This window comes from Podarcis muralis, chromosome 1, assembly GCF_964188315.1.
Source record: "Podarcis muralis chromosome 1, rPodMur119.hap1.1, whole genome shotgun sequence".
Lineage (NCBI taxonomy): Eukaryota > Metazoa > Chordata > Lepidosauria > Squamata > Lacertidae > Podarcis > Podarcis muralis.
This window is the reverse complement of record NC_135655.1, coordinates 113,630,744-113,656,843: the sequence shown is the minus strand read 5'-3', so window position 1 is coordinate 113,656,843 and position 26,100 is coordinate 113,630,744. Positions and strand designations below refer to the sequence as shown.

Genomic DNA, 26,100 nt, shown 5'->3' with positions numbered 1-26,100 from the left:
TAGCTGTTGATTACTCAGCTTATATTAAAAATATTTTCTCATTCTCCAACCAAGCACGGTTTGTGAAATCCTCTTTACTGCAGACTGAAGCAAAACAACCTCTTCGTACGTGTGCATTAAAAATACTTGACGTTTCCCCAGTGTTGTTAGGCAATTCAGTGTCCAATTGGCACGTCTGCTGAACCGATGGTGCCTGATAAATATGATCATGAGCATACATCCCATGCCCTTTGTATTCTCTTTTCCTTTACTTGTTTGAAAATCATCACAGGAGCTCAGCTGGTAGAGCATGAGACTATTAATCACAGCGTTCATAGTTCGAGATTATTGCATTTCACAGGGGGCTGGACTACTACATGACCCTTGTGTTCCTTCCCAATGCTACAATTCTATGACTCTAGGAGTACAACATGTGAAAAGCCTTTCTTCCCCCTTCATGGCTCATTCTAAGAGTTCCTAAAGTAGGAGGCCAAATTCTTGTTGTCTGTGTGTAACAGAACAATGGTAATATCTCCAACCACTGTAAATCCTCTGGAGGTAAATTTACCAACTGAACCTGTTAGGAGTGCAGCATTTCAGAGGGTTTAGTACAAAAGCCGCTTGTATCAATGTGGGTTAGAATAGTCGCTTCCTCTTTGGCTGTGTCACAGCTGTTAGTGGTGAGGCTGAATGGAGAAAACCCCTTATCCAGTATCCTAAGAGCAATGCCAGAGCCTGTGTAGTCTCGCTCTACTGCACTTCGATATCCTCTGAGGGGAATTTAAAAGTTGCCAGTAGTAAGTGGATCAGAGCTGAAGGGCTCTGTCTCATTTGCCAAGTGTAGCAACACCATGCTCTTGTTTGCTAAATCTAGATGTTCCCCATTGTAAATCAGCCCTGTTTTGTATCACTGCAGCAAAGATGCGTTGTTGAGGTCAGCGTGCATCCGTACGTTACTTTGGGGCTCTATTTCAAATGATAAAATCAGCTGCAAGAAAATCCACGCACTGCTTATTTGAAGATTTTGTCCAGCTCAAAAGCCTAATAAAGTCTCTTACTAATTAAAACAAAAACCACAACCACAGCAGAAAGATTGTAGAACCGATTGTAGGAACAGAATTGTGCTGGACCATCACAGTTTTAGAAAATCTTACTAGACTTTTTTGGCTACAAAATTATTCTTTCCGCCTATTGTCAGCCACATCGGTTTTTGAAGTCTCATCTGTCTCTTCAGATAGTTAATTGTACTTGCCAGAAAACTAGCATTGCCAGTGAGTGATTGAGAATAGATTGTTAATGGAGATATCCGTCTGCACTCTACCTAAAAGATGAGGGATTTGGCAAGATCTGAAACTGCAGTTTCAGTGATCAGCTTAGGCAGTAACAACTGCATTGTAAGCACTTTTCCCAATATTGTCCTAATTGTAGCGCATAAGGATTTCTGGACAATGAGAGAAATGTTAACGGAACTCTGTGCTCTTGATCACTTGGCTTGCTGCAGCGATAACCTGTGCTCAAGCGTCACAATTCAAGGGTGACCTTCACAGAGCCTGGGAAGGAAATCTTGTTTGCCCAGTGTCCCAGGATAATTAGGAATGGTTGCTGGAGCAACATAGCACCCTCAGAAAATACCAAAGGGGCAACCAAGATGCCAGCTGGAGGATTGCAGCTAAATTGGCAAACAGCTTCAGGAATCAAATACTTTTTACCAGTTACAGTCACTTCCTCCTTCCCCCTGGCTGCTGAATTAAGAAATAGAAACAGCAAACAAAGGGGAGGAGGAAGTACAAGTCTACTTGCAAGTAAATCTTAATAATTTCACCATAGCGTAAGTGTGCATAGGGGTTCCAACTAAAAACCTGAAGCATGTTTAATAACAAATCACGTGGGAGAGACACAGGCTGGGAAGTAGTTTGCAACTCTGATAGTTGCTTCAGACAGCTATCAAATATAATTTGATATATTTTTGGGCTTGGATCCAAAATGAGGCTTGCTGATCCAGTTATCAGCAGCTGATTCTGGTTGCTTGATGACTGTGGTGTGCAAAACAAGGTCCATGCCTTATTACAAACACAAATCATAAGCATAATTATTATTAAGACAAATTCAGTTGTACTCGGTTGTTGATAAATTTATGAAGTTTGGTGCGGGAAGAAGACGAAGAAGAAGAGGAGTTTGGATTTGATATCCCGCTTTGCGTGCTGAGGTCCCCAAGACACCCTTCCCAATAACTCACACATCACACATTATTTTTGTTTAAGGTTTTTTGGCATAATTTTGGCCACAACTTTATTATCATACAAAATGTGAGTGGTTGCTTAGGCATTGGTTATGACTAGCTGTCCCCCCCGCCTTGGGGGACAGCGCTGACTCCCGTGAGTCAGCGTGTGGAGGAACAAGACCAGGGACAGCTGGGACTGCGACACAGACCCTCAGCTATTTCCTGCTTGCTCCTTGGGAACTTACACGGCCCGCACCCTGCTCCAAGGGTTTGGACGAAGGGATGGTAAGCCCCAGAATTCCTTTAACGGAATTCCCAGCAGCAGCAGCATTGGAGGGGTAGGCACAGCCAATCCATACCCCTCCACCAACCAATTTAACCAATGCCTAACCGCCAACCTTACAAGTTGTGACGATTTGCTACGTAGTAGGCAAAACCCAATTGGCACACACTAATCAGCCAAAAGGAAAAATTCCTACTAGGCCCCCGCACCAATGCGGACGACCCCATGACAGGCAATAGCAAGGTCAGAGCGAAGCCCAATCAAGGGAGGGCGGGCGGGAGATCCGGTGTCCACAGCGAAAGAGAAAGGAACAAGCTGTGGCCCTAGCTTAAATAATCTCTGATCCCACCCCTAAAATTGGCAACATCAATTTTACCCCAGCAACTCCATCCACCAATCTAGTTCGAGCCCTTGAGCCTAACTTGCCTGACAACCCAGAGGGTGTCCTGCTCGGCCCCATCCGCAACCCGTGCTCTCCTTTAGTGAGAACACGCTTTGCGTGCTGAGGTCCCCAAGACACCCTTCCCAATAACTCACACATCACACATTATTTTTGTTTAAGGTTTTTTGGCATAATTTTGGCCACAACTTTATTATCATACAAAATGTGAGTGGTTGCTTAGGCATTGGTTATGACTAGCTGTCCCCCCCGCCTTGGGGGACAGCGCTGACTCCCGTGAGTCAGCGTGTGGAGGAACAAGACCAGGGACAGCTGGGACTGCGACACAGACCCTCAGCTATTTCCTGCTTGCTCCTTGGGAACTTACACGGCCCGCACCCTGCTCCAAGGGTTTGGACGAAGGGATGGTAAGCCCCAGAATTCCTTTAACGGAATTCCCAGCAGCAGCAGCATTGGAGGGGTAGGCACAGCCAATCCATACCCCTCCACCAACCAATTTAACCAATGCCTAACCGCCACAGAGCCTTAGCTCACCGCCAAACCACTCACAAATGCAACCCTTCCTTCAATCCCCAAGCAACCATAGCCAACCAGGTGTCGTTCCCTATAGGGGAAAGATTCACCCTACAGCTGGCAGCAGCCTTGAAGGTAATCACAGGGTGCAAAATCACGGAACCACCTGAAGCAAGGACCTATTATACTTTATTATTATTATTTTATTTTATTTATTCTGTATTTTATTTTATTTTCCACTTCCTTATTAACATGCTTTCCGGCCTCTTTGGTGGTAGTTTGTCTAGGCATTGGTTCCCGACTAGCTGCACCTGACCTCAGCAGGGCAGCACTGACGACTGGGCCCCACCATATCGTCAGTACCAGCAACATTGTGGGGGAGCAATGAATCCCAAAGCAACCGCATCCAGCCAGGTGTCGTACCCCATAGGGGAAAGATGCACCCCCCATCTGCCCCAAAGAGGGGAACAGTCTTGAAGAAAATAGCAGGGTGTAATATCACAGAACCACCTAAAGCAAGGACCTATTTTATTTTATTTGTTATTTTATTTTATTTTATTTACTTTATTTAATTTATTTTATTTTCCACCGCCATATTAACATGCTTTCTGGCCTGCTCGGTGGTAGTTTGTCTAGGCATTGGTTCCCGACTAGCTGCACCTGACCTCAGCAGGGCAGCACTGACGACTGGGCCCCACCATATCGTCAGTACAAGTAAACAGCGTGGGGGAGCAATGAACCAGGATCAGACTCAAGCTCACCCCAAATGCTCCTAGGGACTCTTGCGTGGCCCTACCCCTCGAAAGGGGTTGACAAAAGCATGGCAAATCCTTGGTTTCCTTCAATGGAATATCTTTGCGCATTGGAGGGGACAGGTGCTCCAACCCCCCCTCCAGACCACCATGAACCAATGCCTTGAATTATTTTGAGTCCAGGGAGAGTTGCCATCAACTCAAACCAAGCACTCCTGCATGCAGGAATGCAAACTTATGCTGGAGGAAGACGGCAGATCATTCTCGCCTAGCTGTACCACCAGCACTGCGGGAGGACCTGCATAGGTCACACTCGACCGCACCAAAGGAAGGATCTCCTCCCAAAGCATTCTCCATCTGGACATCCAGTATATGTTCACATGGGCAGGAAGACTGAGATGGCGCCCCAGTCCAGACTTGTCAGCGCGCTTGCCAGCCCAGTGTACAATGCTGTGGCCCAAATGTGCACCGCTGCTCCTATGAGAAAAGGAAATAACAGACAAGCATCAGCACAGACATCATTGTGACACTTCCTGATATAACCCTTGTCAGCGTCAGACTTCCAATGAACCGTATTCACAATCCTGTCTACTGACAGGCCCCCAGTGTGCAGCCGTTGCAGCAGCCCTATTCGGAAGGAATGAGGCGTGTTCAGTGGTAGGCAAGCTGCAGGCCGTAATAACTGGTGCACGACGTAAGCACATTAATGCCTGGCTAACAGGAACCCATTTTCATGCACTAGGAGCAGGCCAGCCCCCAGGGGAATGAAGAGCCAAATATTTCTGGTATCCATAACCAGGCAAAGGCCCTCCTCAGCTGTGAGGGGAAGCCTGATGGTGGCACTCCTGCGCACTAGGTCTGTTTTAGAGTTCCCAACTCTAATGACAAGCTCCAAGCAGATAAGGAAAAGAGTCGAGAACTGCCAGCTTAAGGCTAAGAAATCCATCCAGGCCTTCCCATAAGAGCTAAAGCAGAAGGGGAAATGGAAGCTGCTGCTCTCTGTAATTACTAATTTTTGACAAAATGCCACAGGTGGTCTGGAAAAGTCTGGCAATAGCTGAGTGTCTGGAGCCCAGGATCTGAAGCGCTCCATCTGAAACTGGGATAGAGTGTCAGTGACATCATTAGAGGATCCCGTAATCAGGAGAGCAGAAAGCTCAATATTAAACCTTAAGCGGTGCAGCTCAAAAGCGTGAGCGGAGGGGCGGAGACTCTGCTGGAGCGTGAAGACTGTTTAGCCAAGACGCTCACAACTACCTGGTTATCAGACCAAAAGCAGATCCGATGGTCACTGAACTCCTCGGGCCACATGTGAACTGTTACTACAAGGGGAAAACTCAAAGTTAGGTCACATGATTGCCTCACCATACCGGGCTTGAGGCCATGGCTTTGCACACCAGCAGCCCCTGAAATAAAAAACCAAAGGGCAAAGATCCAGCAGCATCAGCATGAACCTGAAAAATCCCTGTGCAAGTATCCTGCCATGGCCAACTACTATTGCATACATTTAGGAATTGCAACCATTGCATGAGATCCCATTGCATGAGAAAGGTAAGGGGACCTCAACATTTAGGAATTGCAACCATTGCATGAGATCCCATTGCATGAGAAAGGTAAGGGGACCTCAACATTTAGGAATTGCAACCATTGCATGAGAAAGGTAAGGGGACCTCAGGCCGCAGGCAGCCTGGCCTAGTGGGAAGGGAAGGGGCGGCCTGGGGTAACCACTCTGCATGCAAGATTAATTAAGTGACCCAGCAAGATCGGATCTGATGAAGCATCACTTGCTACAGAGGAAGTATTACAAAATAACTTCCTTCAAGGCAGACAGCTTCTCCATAGGCAAGTGGTATATTTTAGCAACGATATCCAACTGGATCCCTAAATAAAATGGGAATATGGGCAAAAGGTCTTGAGGTATTGCTTGCCAGCTTCCAGCCCCCGCTTGGGCAGGGGGCATCTTGTGCTGCCATCATAATACGTAAATTTACAGGGCCGACGCTGGCCAGAACCCCTAAAAATGTCCCGACAAAACTGTCGCCGAGCCAGCTTCCTTTTAAGACACACACTGTGCAATGCAAAAACACACTCCGTGCAGTGCTCACACAATCCATGCAATGCAACTATACTCCGTGCGATGCAACTACACACTCCGTTCAATGCAACTACACACTCAGTGCAATGCAAAAATGCACTCCGTGCAATGCAAAAACGCACTCCATGCAATGCAACTACACACTCTGTGCAATGCAACTACACACTCCATGCAATGCAACTACACACTCTGTGCAATGCAAAAATGCACTCCGTGCAATGCAAAAACGCACTCCATACAATGCAACTACCCTCCATGCAATGCAACTACACACTCCGTTCAATGCAACTACACACTTCATGCAATGCAACTCCACACTCCGTTCAATGCAGCTGCACACTCCGTGCAATGCAAAAAACGCACTCCGTGCAATGCAACTACCCTTCATGCAATGCAACTACACACTCCGTGCAATGCAACTACACACTCCGTGCACTGCACTCTCTGTGCAATGCAAAAAAGAAAAGAAAAAGAAAACAACAACAACAACAACACACTCTGTGCAATGCCACTACACCCTCCGTGCAATGCACACACTCTCTGTGCAATACACTCACGCTCCGTGCAATGCACACACACCCTTTGTGCAATGCACACACATCCTCTGTGCAATGCACACAACCTCTGTGCAATGCAAATGCAAATCTCTCACGCAATGCAATGCAAATGCAGCCCATGCATCGCTGTGCCCTGCAACTCACAGAGCAAACTGCAGTGCGGGCACACAAAGATGCTTTCTCCCGCTTGCATATTGCAAACGTGGCGCCTGTTACATCCCTCGCAGTGAGGGAACCACCAAAAGGCCCTCGACACTGGACCTAAGTGTCCAGGTAGAGCAATGGGGGAGCATGCAGCTGTCCCATATAGGGACCAATCCTGCAACCTAGGCATTACCGGCACTATGCACTGACCAGCTGAGCTATCCAGGATGATCCCTAAAGACCCAGGACAGCCTCACCCTGACCCCTGTAGAGGTCCAAGGTGATGTCTGAATCATGATCCCTGCTCCTCTTTGCCCTCCTCCTGGATTGCAGCCTTCAAAGATGCTTCCTTCTGGAAGAAGGCACCTGGGGTGTCCGCAAGTCATCCCCTGCAGGAGAGGCAAGCTCTTGAGGCATTTGCAAAAGCCCAGTCATAGTCCGCAAAACTAAACAATGTAAGGAACCGGTGAAACCAATGCTTCATGGACCACATGGGGACACTATTCAGGCCGGAAACGCTTCCAGGCCATCGAATTCTAGGGCAAAGCCCTAGGATCACCTGCTAGGCCAGGCGTAAATGTTTCCAGTGAAATAGCAGAGTTGAGACAGCCCACAGCTTGTCCAGGTACCCCTGCTTGCCCTTTTAGAGGGAAGCATCCCTTCAAGAAACCCAAAGTTCTTTTATCACAAATAGGCCGAACTACCCAGCAACAGAATAGCCCAAAAGGAGCAGTTTGTTTTGTTTTGTTATAACAATGGCTAAGAGGGGGATATGAACCCTGTCTCCCAGGTCCTAGTCCTACACTTTTGCCACTAAACCACAATGGCTCGTCTCTAAAATGGCAGTCGCCACTATCAGGGCAAAACAAACTTAAAGAAAATAAACTTGTTCAGAAACAGCATAATTCAAGAGCATATACAGAGTGCTCATAGTCATTGGAGGCACAGAGAGCCTCTGCCGCCCTCTGTCTGCCTCAGATATACATTAGCAGCAACTGAGCCTGCAAGCAGGTACATTCTTATAGAGAGGTCAGAGACTTAACAATTAACTGCTACCTGTAGCAGACTTAGGCTTGGAAGTTATGTGCAGGCCGAATAGGCCTCCATGCCTCTGCTCTTGAGAATCTTAGTCTCATAGCAATATTAAAGGAACTCAAAATAGTGCTCCCGCCCAAGGCTAGATTAAAATTTGGCCATCAGTGCTGCACGCACTCAAATAAAGCCAACCTTCGGGGGGGTGCTATAAACGAAAGTGATTCCAGCTAAGCTGGAACAGCCCTGACTAGCCCCACAATTTACAACAGGAGAAATGGGGGAAACCTTTTTGCGAAAGAAAGGCAAGCCACAGATACAGGGAGAATCTTCCCACAGGGCAGGGTAAGGGGTGGGGTGGGAAATCGAACAGGAAAAAGGGGAATTAAATTATTTAAGGGACTAAAGAGGATTAAAAGAAGGGGGAAATTAAAAAAAAGAAAAGTAACCAGACAATGAGAAGTTTGCATCACTGTCCTCCAGACAGTCCAAGTGCTCCATGTGATCCGGTGTCCACAGCGAAAGAGAAAGGAACAAGCTGTGGCCCTAGCTTAAATAATCTCTGATCCCACCCCTAAAATTGGCAACATCAATTTTACCCCAGCAACTCCATCCACCAATCTAGTTCGAGCCCTTGAGCCTAACTTGCCTGACAACCCAGAGGGTGTCCTGCTCGGCCCCATCCGCAACCCGTGCTCTCCTTTAGTGAGAACACGCTTTATCACTACCCTAAGGAGTCTCAAAGTGGCTAACAATCTCCTTTCCCTTCCTCCCCCACAACAAACACTCTGTGAGGTGAGTGGGGCTGAGAGACTTCAGAGAAGTATGACTGGCCCAAGGTCACCCAGCAGCTGCATGTGGAGGAGCGGGGAATCAAACCTGGTTCACCAGATTACGAGTCTATTGCTCTTAACCACTACACCACACTGGCTCTCTCAAGAAAATGGTGGGAGGATTTGTAATGTATTTCTTTTTGCAAGACACGTGAGTCCCAGGAGAATATTGCTTCCCATGATACAATCCAGCCATCAGCACTTCTTCTTCACTTCTTCAGGTGTGACTGCAGTCAAAGGAGATAAGAGAAGAAGAGCCACTGTAGTGTTGCAAGGGTGATTTATGACGAATCAGTTGATGAGATGGTTCTTACCTCCCAGTGCATATAAAAGCAAGCGCCTGTCTTAGGGCTTCTCCACACTGGAGAGATTAAAGTGTATTTGCAGCTGTTTGCATTCCCATTTCATTTGTATCATCCACATGACGTTACCCTCAAACAAGGCCAGTTTTAATGCTCTCGACCTGTACATTCAGATATGGAGATAATCCAAACTGCTCCACTCAGCATCACAGATAATTTATTTCAGTGCTTTTGGGTGGGTGGATCAATTGTCACTTTTTTGCTGCTCCCCTTTCCATGTCCACTACTTCCTCAATGCTTCCTTTATTTCCTTTATCTAGCTGCTGTGCTTGCAACCATTTTTTGGTATGCTCCTGAGCGGAAGAGAGAGAGAATTGTTTCCATCCCTCATATTTGTACAAAAACCAAAAAATTGCAAAAGCGTGTGCTGAGAATTTACAGTGGCCTGAAGGTGTGCTTTTGTGTACTCCCTGGGTGGGAATTTACAAAAAAACAAAGTGCCCATGTTGCTTTATTGGCATAATCAAATCAACACATTAGAAGGCGAAGAGAAACAAAAAAGGGAACATTTACTAGTATGAATAGGGACACGGGTGGCACTGTGGTCCAAAGCACGGAGCCTCTTGGGCTTGCCGATCGGAAGGTTGGCAGTTCGAATCTGTGCGACGGTGTGAGCTCCCGTTGCTCTGTCCCAGCTTCTGCAAACCTTGCAGTTCAAAAAGCATACTAGCGCAAGTGGAGAAATAGGTACCGCTGCGGCGGGAAGGTAAATGGCATTTCCGTGTGCTCTGAGACCTGTCACGGTGTCTTGTTGTGTCAGAAGCAGTTTAGTCATGACCCAGAAAGCTGTCTGTGGACAAATGGCAGCTCCCTCAGTCTGAAAAGCGAGATGAGCACTGCACCCCATAGTTGAATTCAACGGGACTTAACCGTCCAGGGGTCCTTCACCTTTTTACCTTACTAGTATTAATGGAAAAGACTGAAGTCACTTCTTATGTACAAATTCAAATACATGCAAGTGTAGACTAATCTGGTCTAATTCAAAAGGGGGAAAACTGGATTAACAACTAAATAATGCTCGGATTTGAACAAGCCCTTCCAATTTCCCTCCCTCGCTGCCTTTATTTGAGTCAGGACTTGGCTCTGTAATTTATAGTGTCTATTATACTGACAGGAGTCTTTCCTGGTAATCTTTAATGACAAGTTCGCAGACACTATGGTTAAATTATACAGTACACATGTGTACTGTAAATAACAACTGCTTCTCATTCATTCTGTCAAGGCAACAAATGATGGCATCTCTAAAACCTTAAGCATCTTTGCATTTAGTATATTTAGGCATGTTGTATGGTAAATAGAGAACAAATACTCTTTTTCATAGGCTCATAATAATTATATTTCCTCATGCTGTTGTCCTTTTACTGTGGTGCCAGTCACGTTGCCGGATGATTTCCCAAGATAAGTTGTTGATTCTGTATGATCTATAAAACTGCACTCATCTTTTTTTATACGCAGCACCAATTCTCACTGGGTTGAGAAGATCAGCCCACCCTGAAGCTATTTTTCCTGAGGTAAAAAGTTTTCTGTTTGCCTTGAATGCTGAGCAGATGCTGCTGCAGGCTTTTGAAAAACATGAGTTCTTACTTTATATTCATTTTTCCTTACAAGATCCAGTGGCAAAAATAAATAAAAAAATTAAAAAATTGTGTATATAATATAGCAAATCAGCATGGTGGACAATAATCTGTATAGCCAGAAAGTCTGAAATAGGGCCGTGCTTTTGCAAACAAAGAGGTTGAAATTCTGTGCGCATTTAATTGTGGGGCTTATGACTAAAGCTCATACCCAGTCAATAAGCTTCTTCAGTCCCTGTTAATTTGTGTTCAGCCTTTACCAATTATTTTGGAAATTAATGGAGGATCCTACAGAGATCGCTAAAGTTGACTTGTTAAACATAATTGTCTAGCAGTTTGTAGGGATCTTTGGGGCTTGAACCCCCGAGATTAAGAGTCTCATGCTCTGCCACCAGGTGTAGTGTTTTTTTTTTAAATTAAATAAATAGAAATCATGAGGAGAGGAGAGGAAGAAGTCCTCTTTAATTTTTGCAAAAGTTGCAACTTTTGCCTAGAACTTGCACATGCTCAACCCAACATGGTGAGGTTGAGGCAGTTATTGCCCATGGTGGAGAATTTTTTGTCCCTATGTGAGGCAGAGTCATAGCCTCATGGTAGATCACACACCTTGTAAGCAGAAGATGAGATGAGAAGATGAGAAAGTGTTATCTGGCAGAGAGCCTGGTTGAAAAGCCAGTCAGAGCTGATAATAAGAGGCTAGATGGATCTGACTTGGTTTAAGACATTTTCCTGCGGTTTCTTCTAGCGCCTTACCTAGCTGTGTTTGCAGAGTGCGCGGTTTGTTCGAGCTCCGAACAAAGCATGCAAAACTCCTGGTAAGTGTGTTTACCATTGCATCCCTATGGGGGACCTGGATGTTTCGTATTGGTATATTACAAACTAAAATGTAAAACAGTGCTCGCATTTCAAGAGCTATTCCTTGTGCCGTTCTTTGTTTCCTTTGGATCTCATTCATGAAACTCTACATTCATGAAAGTCTACAGGGACCCCTGAGATTGTAAATAGCAGTGAAGGTAGCAACAACACAGAGTTCATGTCTAGTTTAACGATTTTTGACGCGTCGTATTTTCTGTCCACCTTCTGAGTGAAGTGTTATAACATCCAGGGTTGACTTACTTTCATATCATTACTTGATGGCTGCTTGACATTTATTCTGTTGTGCTCACCCTTAATGTGACTTAGTGAATTCTACCTCTTTTACATTTGATGTAGGTAACTCATTTCAGAATAGTACTAGGAGGAAGTACAAATAATTGTAATCCTCTTTTGAAATGAAGAAAACGACCATTTTAGAGATTATTATTTTTTCTTCTCTACTTAGTTGCGACTCATCCAGTCCAGCTACTACTACAGTGGTACCTCAGGTTACATACACTTCAGGTTACATACGCTTCAGGTTACACACTCCGCTAGCCCAGAAATAGTGCTTCAGGTTGAGAACTTTGCTTCAGGATGAGAACAGAAATCGTGCTCCGGCGGCGTGGCAGCAGCAGGAGGCCCCATTAGCTAAAGTGGTGCTTCAGGTTAAGAACAGTTTCAGGTTAAGAACAGACCTCCGGAACGAATTAAGTACTTAACCCGAGGTACCACTGTACCTGCTTAATTGTCTTTTGATTTTGGTGATCCGTGTTCAGATCTATTTTCTAAGAGTTTGTTAGAAAATCACGACGTTATTTTTGGTATTGTATTATGGTCGTTATTATTAGACTGCAAAAAAAACCTTTCTGCAGAGCACTTTACTTGTCTTTTCCTATTACTGTAATGGAAAACGGGCTCCTTGAGCCAGGATTCTGACCATGTTTCTTAGGCACTTAGTCATCATTCTGTATGCAAAGCAAGTGCATTGGTGAGTCACTGTCTTCCTGAGGTATAGTAAAAAAAGAAAGAAAGAAAGAAAGAACAGCAGAGAAGTGATCTAGCATCTTACACAAATACTGTCTTGTTCTGAGTCACTTCTGCTTACATCATTGACAAAAATAACTTTGTGCAGCTCTAAAATCTTATTAGCTCTCTCACAAAGTGCTCCACTAATAAATTCCACTTCCAGTGTTTCGTTGCTGGTAATGATGCAGGATGCAGGATGCAGCCTTACCCCTCGTTTTATGGCTTGTTAGTAGTAAAACTTGTGCCTTGGCACCTACTGGATTCTGCTGTACTTGTGGTACAGCATAATAGCAGTGCGCTACAAGTCATTGTTCAACATGCGAAATGGGCCCACACTGATGCTGTAGTTGTGCAAGAAGTGACAGCTAAATTTGCACCCTGTAGTAAAGGTTGTGCCAGTTTGCATAGCTGTCAAGCCTGATCTGTGCTCTGAGACGGACCACGACTAGGGATTAAGTTCTGGGCCAGAAAGGCAAAAATCCAAAGAGCCAACAGCAAGACAAGGTCAAAAGTAGGTAGGTAAGGTAGAGTGGAACATTTTCCCAGGCCACCCACCCTGCTTAAGTTCATTGGTAACAATGAACTGATGCAAATTGCAAATGCAGCATTGGGCAAACTTGGCAGTTCCAAGGTTTTTAGCTTGGTTTACTAAAATACAAGTAAAGTGAATATGCTAAATTAGCTAATTCTGTGGTGCCACCAGGAAGTCTTTTGATGCAAACAGAAATATTTCCTAAGCAAATCGCCTGCTTCCAGATCAAGCAGACAGGGACATCAAGGTAAGGGAGTCTGTGCCTGCTTGGTGAGTTGGGCAGACTGGGGAATGGACTTGGATGTAAGACCTTTACGGTAATGACTTTTATGAAGCCTGGTGTGTTCTAGATGTTGTGTAAGAGGCAAATGGTGGGAGACCAGTTGCTATACGCTCTAGTTGAAAACCCTTCCCCCCATGCCTTACACCAGCTTGCCTTCCCATTGCCTTTTGTCCTGTAAATAAAGAGTCACCCTCCAAACAAAAACAACTCAAATGAAATGTTTATTAAACACTAAATTCAAACTAATACAGTTTTGAAATGGCTAATATTTCATTTCTTGCGTCTTCTTCTTTTTTGCTTTAGGTCTGAATGATTCTTCAGGAAACCTGAAGTAAACCATGACAGGTAGAACAAACTTGTTATGAATGTCACATTTTCGCTGCTTGGAAATCAAACGTTATATGGCATTAAGAAATCTTAAGCAGAGGAGTGTGGTTCTGATCATGCCATAAGTGTGCACGGTAATGTGTGCAAGCCAAGGCTATGGTTGTGTTGTGACACAGAGAGAAATGCCCGATTCTCCCCATAATTTGTAAAGACCCGGTGGCTAATTTTGACCTCCAGATGTTTAACTCCAGCTTCCATCAGCCCCAGTCAGCATGGTCTTCGTTCAGGCTTACTGGCAGCTGGAGTCAAGCAACATCTGGAGGGCCACAGATTAGCCACCCTTGGTTTCAAGCAGGGTTTCCCAAACTTAGGTCTCCAGCTGTTTTTGGACTACCTGACCCATCATCCCTGACCACTGGTCCTGCTAGCTAGGGATGATGGGAATTGTAGTCCACAAAACAGCTGCAGACCCAAGTTTGGAAAACCTTGGTTTAGAGCAAGCAGCAAATGCATCAGATAGCTCATGTCCAAATGTGCAAAAGGTAGAGGCAAATCTTCTTTGCGCGTGGGTGTGCATTGTTGACGATCCAGCAAGGGAATCCACATGCATAAGCAGGTTTTGCACAAACACCTATGCTAGATGCAGGCATGTCTCTATAGCACTTGTAGCTGATACTTTAGTGAAAGCATACCTATATTTTACCAGTACAGTGGTACCTTGGTTTAAGAACAGCTTAGTTTATGAACAACTTGGATTAAGAACGTTGCAAACCCAGAAGTAGGTGTTTTGGTTTGTGAACTTTGCCTTGGAATAAGAACATGTTCCACTTCCTGTTGAGTGTGTTTTATTTGTAAATTGAGTTCCCCTGCTGCTATGGGAAAGCACACCTTGGTTTAAGAATGCTTTGGTTTAAGAACGGATTTCCGGAACGGATTAGGTTCGTAAACCAAGGTAGCACTGTAATATGGTACATGAAAATATTTTGCTAATTTCATCATGCAGTTAGCCCCATCTAATGCAAAGCAGCACATTCTATCAGCCCAGCTATGTAAGGCAAAGTAAGATGATTGATTTGGTGAGATTTAAGCAGACTGAAGACACAAACTCAGAGACATTTGTATGTTTGCAGGGCTTATATTGATCTTATCATTTAGCTGCCACAAGAGTAAAGGAAACAAAGACCCTTATTGCTTATTCTCTGCTTATGCAATGTGTTCATGCATTTTTTATTTTAGAAAGGTCTGCTTAGTCTATATGTATTTTCACAGCGTGCACGATATCACTAAATTCAACACCCTCAAATCTCAGCCTATCTGACTTGTAGTAATTTTGTCACAATGTCTCTTTATCATTATCTTCAAGGGCAATTCCAATTAATTAAGGGTGGAACAGTAGCCTGGGTCCTTTAAAAAGAACAAAAGCAAGGCCAGAGTGTGCATCAATTTGCATTCGTGAATAAGTCAATTTAATTAGGATTGCTACTGCCTTCTCAGAATTTTATAGTAATGGAAACTGCTGCATGCATACTGCTTAGGCGCCAGCATTTCCTTGATGCTCAGTATGGTATTTTCTTAACACCTCCAGATAGTGTTAAAGCACTGTGAATACTTGTGTGTATATCCAATAGGGTTTCTTTGGTTGAGGTTTGGGAGAGAGTGGGAAACAGTTGACATGCCGTTAAAGAGCTTACATTAGCAAAGGGAAGTTGAAGAAGTGTGTCTTGAAGATGAAATGGAATGTAGTCTGTGATCAAAGCCCCAATCTTTGTTTTGAAAGCTAAGTCATGATGGGTGCCATCCACTTTTATCAATGAACCACTTCTGTAGTACTCGTATTTTAATGTTCTTGTCGTGGTTTCATTATCTCTCCTAGAAAATGCAAAATGTTTTCCTAGCACTGTGCATTTCTAGCTTGTCTCTAGCATGTGCATTTAATCCTGTGGGAGTCTCTCTCTCTCTCTGTGTTCACTTCCCAATAACTGACTAGTTACATCAAGACAGGGAACTTCCTATACGCTATGCAGAAGTGGGTCTCTTAGTGGGGTGGGGCCACAGTTCTAGTTTCCTGGAAGCAGCCTCGCTGATGCCTTACTGAGAGAGAAAGAGGTGGAGGTGAGATTATGGCTGATGCAAGCACACTGGGGGAGTCAATCCATTACTCCATCAGTTGATCTCCACAGCCCTGACCTTTCTGCCACCACATCCCTTCCCCTTCTCCCGGTAATCAGTAGCAATGCTGATGCTGGGAAGCTATCATTGCAGCTCATCCCATAGGCCGAGCTCCTTCAGGTTCAGTTTATGTAGATTAGTCCTATCACACAATGTGCTTTACATAACTTCTAACAGCAGCACAGAAGAGATTCCTTTCCCATTATCCTTCCAAAGCATGTTACCCATGCTGATTCTAATTCATGTTAATGCTTGTGAGCAGAGAACCAATGGAAGGTTAGATACTAGAGATTAATAAATCCAGTATTGAAATAAGATGATTTTATATATAACCCCCTTCATCTCCTTTTTTTTTTGTCCAGAACATTTCAAGTATCTCCCCTGATAATTCATTTCCTTTATTGCCGACTTACAGTTGCCAACTCATCCTTGTGTGCCTGTTCTAGAATGCTCCAGCTAATGGGAATAGCAATGAATAGCAAAATTGGCCACATAACTCTTTCTTATTTTATTTGCTCATTATTTAACAGTTTTATAATCCACATTTTAAGAGACAAATCTTGACAAAGTGTAGCACCCTGCTTGTGGTTAACGCTTAGCTGGAATGAAATATTCAACGCAGCAATAGAGAAATTAAAATAATAATTTATTTGTCAGACAAATAAATGAGAGGCACAGTGGTATATGGTTACCAAGCTCTGGCCTGGCCTCCTGCCATTATGGCCAGCACTTATATTCCCTTAATCCAGCCCCCTTTGCTCCTCCTTGGGCTGCATCTATCCAATCAGCCTGGTTGGATTTCCTATTGGCTGCCTGCTATAACCAATCCTAAAAGATACACCCACATCCTCCTGTCCTTATATGGAGCACAAAGAGCTATATATTGTTACATCTATAAATGACAAATAAGTAGTAATATATCTTACATGTGTCTCAACAAGGAATATTAATTACCAGCTCACCTCTTGCCCTCTTCGCCCTATTGCCTTCTAAAACAAATGGTTAATCTTAAATTTTTATCTTAAACATATGTCAAGGATCTTGAGTTTCACATCAACATTGAAAGATCTCCTTCATTTGAGAGTTTCTAAACAAATGTCTGACAGCCATATATCAGGACTGCTTGGATGGCTGCTTGGATGGCGTCTTCTTGTCTGACAGGGGGCTGGGCTCAATGGCCCCTGTGGTCTATTCCAACTCTAGGACTCTATGAAATAAGAATCTAACATCTAAATTTGTTACTTTCTAAATCCTTTGCATAGTTACATTTAAGCCAATATATTTAAGCTAATATATTTCATACATTATCATAGGTAACCTTTTAAAAGAATAAAGCTTCTCAAAATAGAAAGGAAGGAACTCAGTAAAAAACAGGTTTTAAAAGGAACCCCTTCAGTTTACCCCCCCTTCAGCCATCTGCTCTCCTCTTTAGCTGTTCCCAATATTTATTACCCTTAAACTCTCTCAGTTTAAGAAAGAAACTGCCTTTAAAAAGGACTTCCCAAAAATGCTTTCTTTCTGCCAGCCAGATGCTTCTCCATTTGGTCTTTAACCTTGGAAAGAAGATCTAGCTCATTTTACTGGGAGGCACATTGGTATTATTTTGCTCATTCCTAATTATGTTTATCTCTGCTTTTTTTATCTTCTGTAACATGTAGGTCAGTGTCCGTTCTCAGCCTGTAATTTCAGCTTTTACGACTTTGAAAGTTATTTTCCTGCTATAAATCAAGGGGGCCCCTTGTCTAGGAGGAAAACATTGCCAGTGTTTTCTTAAGCAGCTGGTCTGCCTGGCATGAAACTTTTGAAAATCTAAGCCCTCTTTAATATACAAGTCCTGATCAAACATTAATAAAATGCAGGCTTATGCCTGATGCCTCATTCCCCCCTTTCAAGCTCAAGGACCTTCGTCCCAAGTGTCCTTGATAGCTTGACCTTCATCATATTCCTGAGGTAAAGCTCTGTATAGGGCCATGATATGAGGTAGAGTTTCATTTGAAACCATCTTGCTAATTGTACTTCTAAAACATGAAATGATACATGGCATCATACATAAAACCATTACCACTACTGTCAAGAAAAACAAGCAAGACAATAGTATCCCTTTGAGTCCTGTGACATTAGGTAACCAATTGGTGAGCCATCCCATATCCCATCCTTCCCATGTTTGTACTGGGACATGTGCTATATTCTCCATCTTTGTAGCCAACACACGGATTGCCTCACCATTATCAGAAATGTTAAAGCAACAGGCATTCCCTGTCAAGTTCAAGACTCCACATAGGCCTCCCTGCCTGGCAAGTACATAATCCATTCCCATTTTCAGCTGCAAAATGGCGGCTCTACTTTCATCCAACTGTTGTGCAATAAGTCTCAAACTCTGGGCCGTTGCATTGGTTACCAATTCCACTACTGCTTGCAATCGAATTATTCTGTTTAGATTATAAATAGGATCCCGTGCCCCTTGTATGAGCTCACCAGGATTCCAGGAGGCAGGATCATAATAAGCTATAATGCGCTCTGGTGGCCAATCATCAGTACCGCTCCAACTTTGGGTACTTCCTCCTGCTATACGAGAAATATCAGCATTCCTTCGTGTTCGCTTGGCCGAACTAGTGGGCATAATCCACATTGGTGGTAATACCCATCCCAGGAAACAAGTCCCACTCCATTTGGAAGGGAGTTTCTTGTATGCCCATTCTCCACATATCCACCACAACCATCGGGTCTGAGGTTTTTGGTACGTGGAGTACAGAAGGCGAAATATCAAAAGAGGTAGAGAGTTCACAGTGCAGTATGTTAGATTGCCTTTTTCTGTCACAGTTATGTTCCATACCACTTTCCATGCATGAATAAAAGGAGGTGCACAGGGCAAGGTATTCCGAGTTCGATAGGTAGTACCGTGTGCCCAGGTATGACTATTCTTAAAATAATCCCAAGTATAGTGACAATGAGAAGAGCCTATCATGATAGAATCAGCTGCATCTGATGATTTATGTACACAGAATTCCCCTTGTACAGGTATAACTCGTAATGGTTTAGTTGAGTTCCATCCGGGGAAATTCTGTATTTCTGTTTGGTGTGGCATTTCGCTTACCATACCAATGGCATCTAATGGTATCGGTAATAAGGGCATACCTCCCTCTGAATCATCTGGCCCAAGAGAGCAAACAAGGCAATTGGTCCTATTTGCAACATTGGCTACCATTTCAGCTAAACCTACCCACATATTGTGGTCATGGCTGAATCCATATTTAGCAAATTTGGTCAGATTCAAGGACCCTTCCCCTTCCCAAGGGATCAGGATTAATAATAAAATCATGTTGATGTCTAGCATATGCATTCCTTCCACAAAAGATTACCTTATTGTGATAGCATAAAACTATTAGTCCCAATATAATTCCCCCAGTGACAGAAATGGGGAACCACCAAGACCAAAACATATATCCCGAGGATCCCCAGTGAGTAATATCTCTGATAATTGTTCCACAAGGGGGGGCCAGTCAATTAATTGTATAAGAGAATCTTCCCGTTCACAGTCGCTGGTTCAGACGCTCCTCAAGCTTCAGGCGTGCGCAGGTCAGCCAGCTTCCAGGTTGTGGCTGCAGCAGGCCGGTCGTCTAATGTTGCCCGTGACCTAGCCCGTTCCCGGTAGGGCTAGATACAGGGGTTTTTGGAGAGAGTCAGTTTTAAAGGATTAGAGGGGTCACCTTTGCACGTCCAACTGCCTTCGGACTTCTTCAAACGAGAGTGATGAATCCAGGGGGTCACCTCAGCTACCTTCACCGCTGTTGGAGTAGAGAGCAAGACGGTGTAAGGTCCACGCCACTTAGGTGCGAGTGGATCACGTTTCCACTCTTTCACCCATACGCTATCGCCAGCCTGGAACTGATGAATCGGCTCGGCAATGCTGCACGGCGTGCGCTCGAGGACCCACCTGTTAAGAGAAACAAAAACACGGGAGAGAGATTGCACTTGTCCCTGTGTCACATAGTCTCCTATTTGTTTAAGGTCAGCTGGAATATCCTGAACAAAGGAGGGCGGTCTCCCATACAGGAGCTCAAAAGGTGACAACTTAAGTCTTTTTGTGGGTGCACACCGAACACGAAACAGTGTTATGGGTAACACATCTACCCATCCCAATCCCGTTTCCTGGGTTAATTTTGCCAATTGGGTTTTCAGAGTCCGATTCATTCTTTCAGTTTTCCCTGAACTCTGAGGCCTATATGCTGCATGCAGTCTCCATTTCACTTGTAGGACTCGACATACTTCTTGTACTACTTGATCAATGAACGCTGGCCCATTATCACTTCCAATGCATCTAGGTAATCCAAACCTCGGGATCAATTCAGTGAGGAGTCTCTTAGTTACCTCTCGTGCCTTTTCAGTTCGGGTGGGAAAGGCTTCAACCCATCCGGTAAGAGTGTCTACAAACACAAGGAGATACTTGAATCCCTTAGAAGGGACCAGCTCTGTGAAGTCCACAATTAGACTTTCCATGGGGACATATCCCACATGTTGGATTCCAGGAGGTTGTACCGGTCCCTGCCTGGGATTGTTTTTAGCACAAAGAACACATTTCTGTGAAATGCAAGTTGCTAATTGTGATAGGTTAATAATATACAACTTCCGACTGAGACTCTCTCTGGTTGCAGTACCGCCAAGGTGAGTAGATTCATGATAATTTCTTACAATTGTGCCTGCTAGATGATGAGGTACATAAATCCTATTGTCCGGCAGGATCATCCAACCGTCCTTCACAACTGCTCCTTCCTGTTCAGCCCACTTCCTCTCTTCTGGGGTATAGTGAGGTTTAACTTCTTCTGGAACTACCTCTGGTATGAGGGCTGCTATAAATCCTCCCACAGGCTTTTGGGCTGCCTCTCGGGCTGCTTTGTCAGCCGCATGATTTCCTCTGGTTATTGGATCCCTTCCTCGTCCATGACCTTTGCAATGCATTACAGCAATCTGTTCTGGAGCCCATACTGCTTCTAACAGGATTTCTACTTCAGGTCCATATTTCAAGGCCTTCCCGTGGGCTCCTATTAGACCTCTTTCTTTCCATAGAGCTCCATGTGCATGCAGGGTTAAGAAGGCATATTTAGAATCAGTATAGATGTTTGCCTTACATCCGGCTGCCAATTGCAGAGCTCTAGTTAAACCTATAAGTTCAGCTTTTTGTGCTGAGGTGCCGGCAGGCAAAGCTTCAGCTTCCACAACTTCCTCATTGGTGACCACAGCATATCCTGCTCGTCTGGCACCTTCATGCAGGTAACTGCTACCATCAGTATAATATACAACATCTGGATTTTTCAATGGTTCATCTTTCAGATCGGGTCTACTGGAATAAACTTCATCCATTACTTGGAGACAATCATGTGATTCCTCATCATCTACCTCTGGTAGGGGCAGCAAAGTCGCTGGATTGAGCATATTCACTACTCGTAGATGAATCCTGGGATTTTCACACAATAGGCCTTGGTATCTAGCCATCCTTGGGTTCGTTAGCCAATAACTACCCTTATATTCCATGAGTGTCAGAACAGCATGAGGTACATTCACATACATCGTCTGGCCGAAGGTAAATTTATCAGCTTCTTTGACAAGGCTTGCAGTGGCCGCTACTGCCCTTAGGCATGGAGGCCATCCTTTTGCTACTGAGTCCAATTGTTTTGACAAATAAGCTACTGGACGGTTCCAACTTCCTAATCTCTGGGTCAGGACTGCCGCTGCAATCCCATTCTGTTCATGTACATACAGCTGAAAGGGTTTTTCCGAATTAGGCAGTCCAAGGGCTGGGGCCTCCATAAGTCGTTGTTTGATAACTAAAAAGGCTTGTTGCTGCTCAGGTCCCCATACGAATGGGTCCTTTTCTGCACCTCGAGTGCTTTCATGTAAGGGCTTGGCCAGACTGCTGAAATCAGGTATCCATAGTCTACAAAACCCTGCTGTTCCCAGGAATCCTCTAAGTTGTTTCCTTGTGGTAGGTTCCTTGATAAGGCAAATAGCTTCTTTCCTCTCTGGTCTCAATGCTCGTTGTTGGTGTGAGATGTCAAAGCCCAAATATTTGACCTTTTCTAAACATAACTGTGCCTTTTTCTGGGAAACTCGGTAGCCAGCTTGCCAGAGCAAGTGGAGCAGTTCCTCTGTCCCTTCTTTACAGGTATCAAAATCCTTTGCTGCTAGTATAAGGTCATCTACATATTGCAGAACCACCTTTTCTCCAGGTATTGAGGGGTAACTTGTTAGATCCTTCGCCAAGGCAGTGCCAAATAAAGTTGGGGAATTTTTGAATCCCTGGGGCAATCTTGTCCAGGTTAGCTGGCCTTTTGTTCCTGTTAAAGGGTCTTCCCACTGGAAGGCAAATATAGGTTGGCTCTGTGGTGCCAGCCGGCAACAGAAGAATGCATCTTTCAAGTCCAATACAGTAAAAAATGTTGCTTCTGGTGGGATCAAACTCAGCAGGGTATATGGGTTTGGTACATTTGGGTGCAAGGTCTCGATAGCCTGGTTTACGAGCCTCAAGTCCTGCACTGGCCTGTATTCATCTGTCCCAGGTTTCCGAACAGGCAAAAGGGGTGTGTTCCATTCTGATTGGCAGGGCTTAAGCAGACCATATTTTAATAGGCGGTCCAAATGTTTCTGGATGCCCTCTGCTGCTCGCCGGGGTAAAGGATATTGCTTTACAGATACAGGGGTAGCCATAGGTTTTAAGGTTACTACAATTGGAGCTATATTCTTGGCCATTCCTGGTGGGCTATTTTCGGCCCATACTCCTGGTGGCACCTGTAGGGTTCGGAGGAGCTTGTTTAATTCTGTATCCAATGTGGGTTGGACTTGCAAGGCTGACATTAGGCGCCATGATTGTTCCTTAGGTACTGAGAGGGTAATTATTCCTGCTGCCTTTGATGGCAATTTCATTTCTGGACCTCGAGGAGTGAAGGTGATTTGGGCCTGCAGTTTGGACAGCATATCTCTACCTAAGAGAGGTATTGGACACTCAGGTATATACAAAAACTGATGGGTTAAACGATGTCCCCCAATCTGGCATTCCAAAGGTTGGAGGAAAGACCTCTTAGCTGACTGACCAGTGGCACTTTTAATGACTACACTTTTGGATGCCTTTTTCTGCAATAGTTCTGGGAGTACTGAGTATTCAGCCCCAGTATCAATCATAAAGTCTATTAAATGGCTCCCTAATTGAATCGTGACCGTGGGCTCCTGGAAGCCTAACTTTATGGAGTCCGGTCGTTCCTAGTCTTGGGTAAAATCCTCCTCTGCCAGTCCAATGAAATTGTCTCTACTCTGTCCTTGTCCAGGTCTCTGATATCTTCCATTTCGGATCATTCCCCGTCCCCGTCCCTGGTTTCTTGGGCCGGAGCCTGGGCCTGGGCCTGGGCCTGGGCCTGGGCCTGGGCGTACTTCTTCCAACCTCAGGGGTTCAGGACACTCCCGCTTCCAATGACCCTCCTTCTTGCAATTCGCACATTGATTCCTTCCCAGTGGTGGATTCCTTCCCCGCCCTCTTCCTCCATTTAAGGGGCGGTAGTCTTGCTTCACTGCTGTGGCTAGCATTACCATCTTTTCCTTCTGCCACTTCTTCTTCTCTTGCTTCTCAGCCTCATCCCTATTCCGATAAACTCGGCGTGCAATGGCCATAATTTGGCTCATCAGCATCCCTTCCCATCCTTCTGATTTCTGAATTTTCTTACGAATGTCAGAAGCGCACTGGGCCACAAATGTAGCAGTAATCATTCTGCTGTTTTCAGGGGCTTCAGGGTCAAAAGGAGTCCATATACGATAGGCTTCCTGCAGCCTCTCTAAAAAGTCTCCCGGACTCTCATTTGGTTTCTGTTCTACTTCTGAGACTTTAGACATATTAGTGGGCTTCTGGCATGCCCTGCGAATACCTTGCACAAGCGTCTGGCGGTAAGTGGTAAGTCTGGCCAGATGAATTGCATTGTTTGGATCCCAATTAGGATCTTCCAAGGGAAAGTTATCTTGGAGATGACGGTCAATATTAAAAATATTTCCCACTCTGGCCTGCTCACGCAAATATATCTGTGCCTTTTCAATTATGTCTCTTCTTTCCTCAGTGGTGAACAGAGTATTCAGAAGCTGGCGACAATCTGTCCAAGTAGGACTATGAGTATTTATTATTGAAGTCACCAAGTCCATCATAGCCTGAGGTTTTTCTGCAAAAGATGGGGTGTGTGTTTTCCAATTCATCAGATCCGTAGTTGTGAATGGAATGTACTGAAGGGTCGAAGTTCGAGGTGGCCTTGGTCCGAGTTGCCCGTTAACCAGCACAGGCTCCTCAAGTGCATCAAATACTCTTCTGAGAGGGGCTACTACGTGATCTTTTTCTTCGCTTTGCTCTAGGGGCCTCAAATCATAGGGGATGGTATTTGTCCCGAGGCGTTCTTTTAGCAGCTTAATACGCCTGGCTGTATTGCTTGCTGACCGATTAAGGTCTCCCTGTAACTTCTGTAATAATTCTCTAGGACTTGGATGTACAGGGGTTTGGGGTAGGCAATCAGTTGTTCCACTAAAAGAGACTGTAGATGGAGTTCTACTGGGACTCACAGATGGAATAACCACTTCTGCTTGGGCTTCATTATAGGACTCCAATGCCTCCTGAAGATATTTATCATAATCTATCAAGGAGTCAAGTTCTGTGTCTCTACCCCCATTATTCGTTCCACTTTCTTGCCTTGGGGTTACAACTGGTGGAGGGTTTGGATTATGCTCCCTTCGATGTGGAGCATAGGGTGGAGGTGGAAGCACCTCTTCCTCTGGTCCCTCAAAAATGGGTTTGAGTTTATTTGGCAAGATTCCTTTCCTAGCTTCGGCTTTTACAGCCAATAATTTGCATCGTTGGACTTTGCATTCTCTTATCCATGGAGGATTTTTATTTAATGTGCTCAGCCAGGAATCTATATATGAAAATTGTTCTGGGCACCCTCCAGTTTCTTTGGTGATGTTAGACCAAAGTTTGCTTACTAAATTTATATCAAAAGTTCCCTGAGATGGCCATCCAGTATTTTGTTTTGGCCACTCTAATTCACATAACGTTCTCAAGCGCTCTGGCGTCATTTTGACTCCATATGCCCCTGAGAAGGCTTTCTTAAAATTATTTAACATACATTCAAGAGGTGTATTTCCCCCCTTTGAACCCCCAACTCCCATTGTATGGCCCTGTGAAGTATCCACTCAGTCACTCACACACACGCTTCGTGGGTTTCCTTGCCCAGATGGAGTCGCCTCACTGGGAACCGAAGTACTACCCACTCCACACTCAGGTCAGCTACAGATTGCTCTGTACTTTCTCACACATACAATGCGCAAGATACTTCACCACACTCTACCTCCCATTCTTCCCTTTCCCCCCACCAGACCACCATCTGATATACCCAACCACCTAGCGTACTCAGTTCCCACTTACTGAGACGCAGAAGTTTGATCAAGACTTCTCTTCCTCCCAATTAATTGGAGGGCCAAAAATCCCTTTGTGCACTTACCCCTTGGTTGGTTCCGTTTCCCCCCGGTCCGTCGCTGCCAGTGAGCAGGGTATCAGACAGACGAGACTTCTGCGTTCCCCTGGAAAAAATTTTTCCATGCGCGCTGGGTAGGCAGTTTAGAGATCCTCTCTCTTGTACCCTGCTCAGTAGAGCGAAGGGGCTGCGTTCCAGCAGACCACTTATCCGAGTCACGGCACCATAAAATGTAGCACCCTGCTTGTGGTTAACGCTTAGCTGGAATGAAATATTCAACGCAGCAATAGAGAAATTAAAATAATAATTTATTTGTCAGACAAATAAATGAGAGGCACAGTGGTATATGGTTACCAAGCTCTGGCCTGGCCTCCTGCCATTATGGCCAGCACTTATATTCCCTTAATCCAGCCCCCTTTGCTCCTCCTTGGGCTGCATCTATCCAATCAGCCTGGTTGGATTTCCTATTGGCTGCCTGCTATAACCAATCCTAAAAGATACACCCACATCCTCCTGTCCTTATATGGAGCACAAAGAGCTATATATTGTTACATCTATAAATGACAAATAAGTAGTAATATATCTTACATGTGTCTCAACAAGGAATATTAATTACCAGCTCACCTCTTGCCCTCTTCGCCCTATTGCCTTCTAAAACAAATGGTTAAT

At 44.6% G+C, this 26,100-nt stretch overlaps 1 protein-coding gene across 10 annotated transcripts in view; it reads left to right on the top strand.

Moving 5' to 3' along the window:
- The window catches only part of OSBPL6 (oxysterol binding protein like 6), a 111,575-nt gene that overhangs the window by 15,351 nt on the left and 70,124 nt on the right, over nt 1-26,100 (top strand). For 8 of the 10 annotated variants that reach the window (XM_077916626.1, XM_077916612.1, XM_028748612.2 and 5 more), the window contains exon 2: nt 13,748-13,789. The exons of 1 other annotated variant lie outside the window; for it this stretch is intronic. The gene's annotated coding sequence lies outside the window, so the exon portion shown is untranslated. Of the gene's footprint in view, nt 1-10,626; nt 10,683-11,490; nt 11,561-13,747; nt 13,790-26,100 lie in introns of all 10 variants that reach the window. One more of the 10 variants, XM_028748540.2, reaches the window with a different exon arrangement.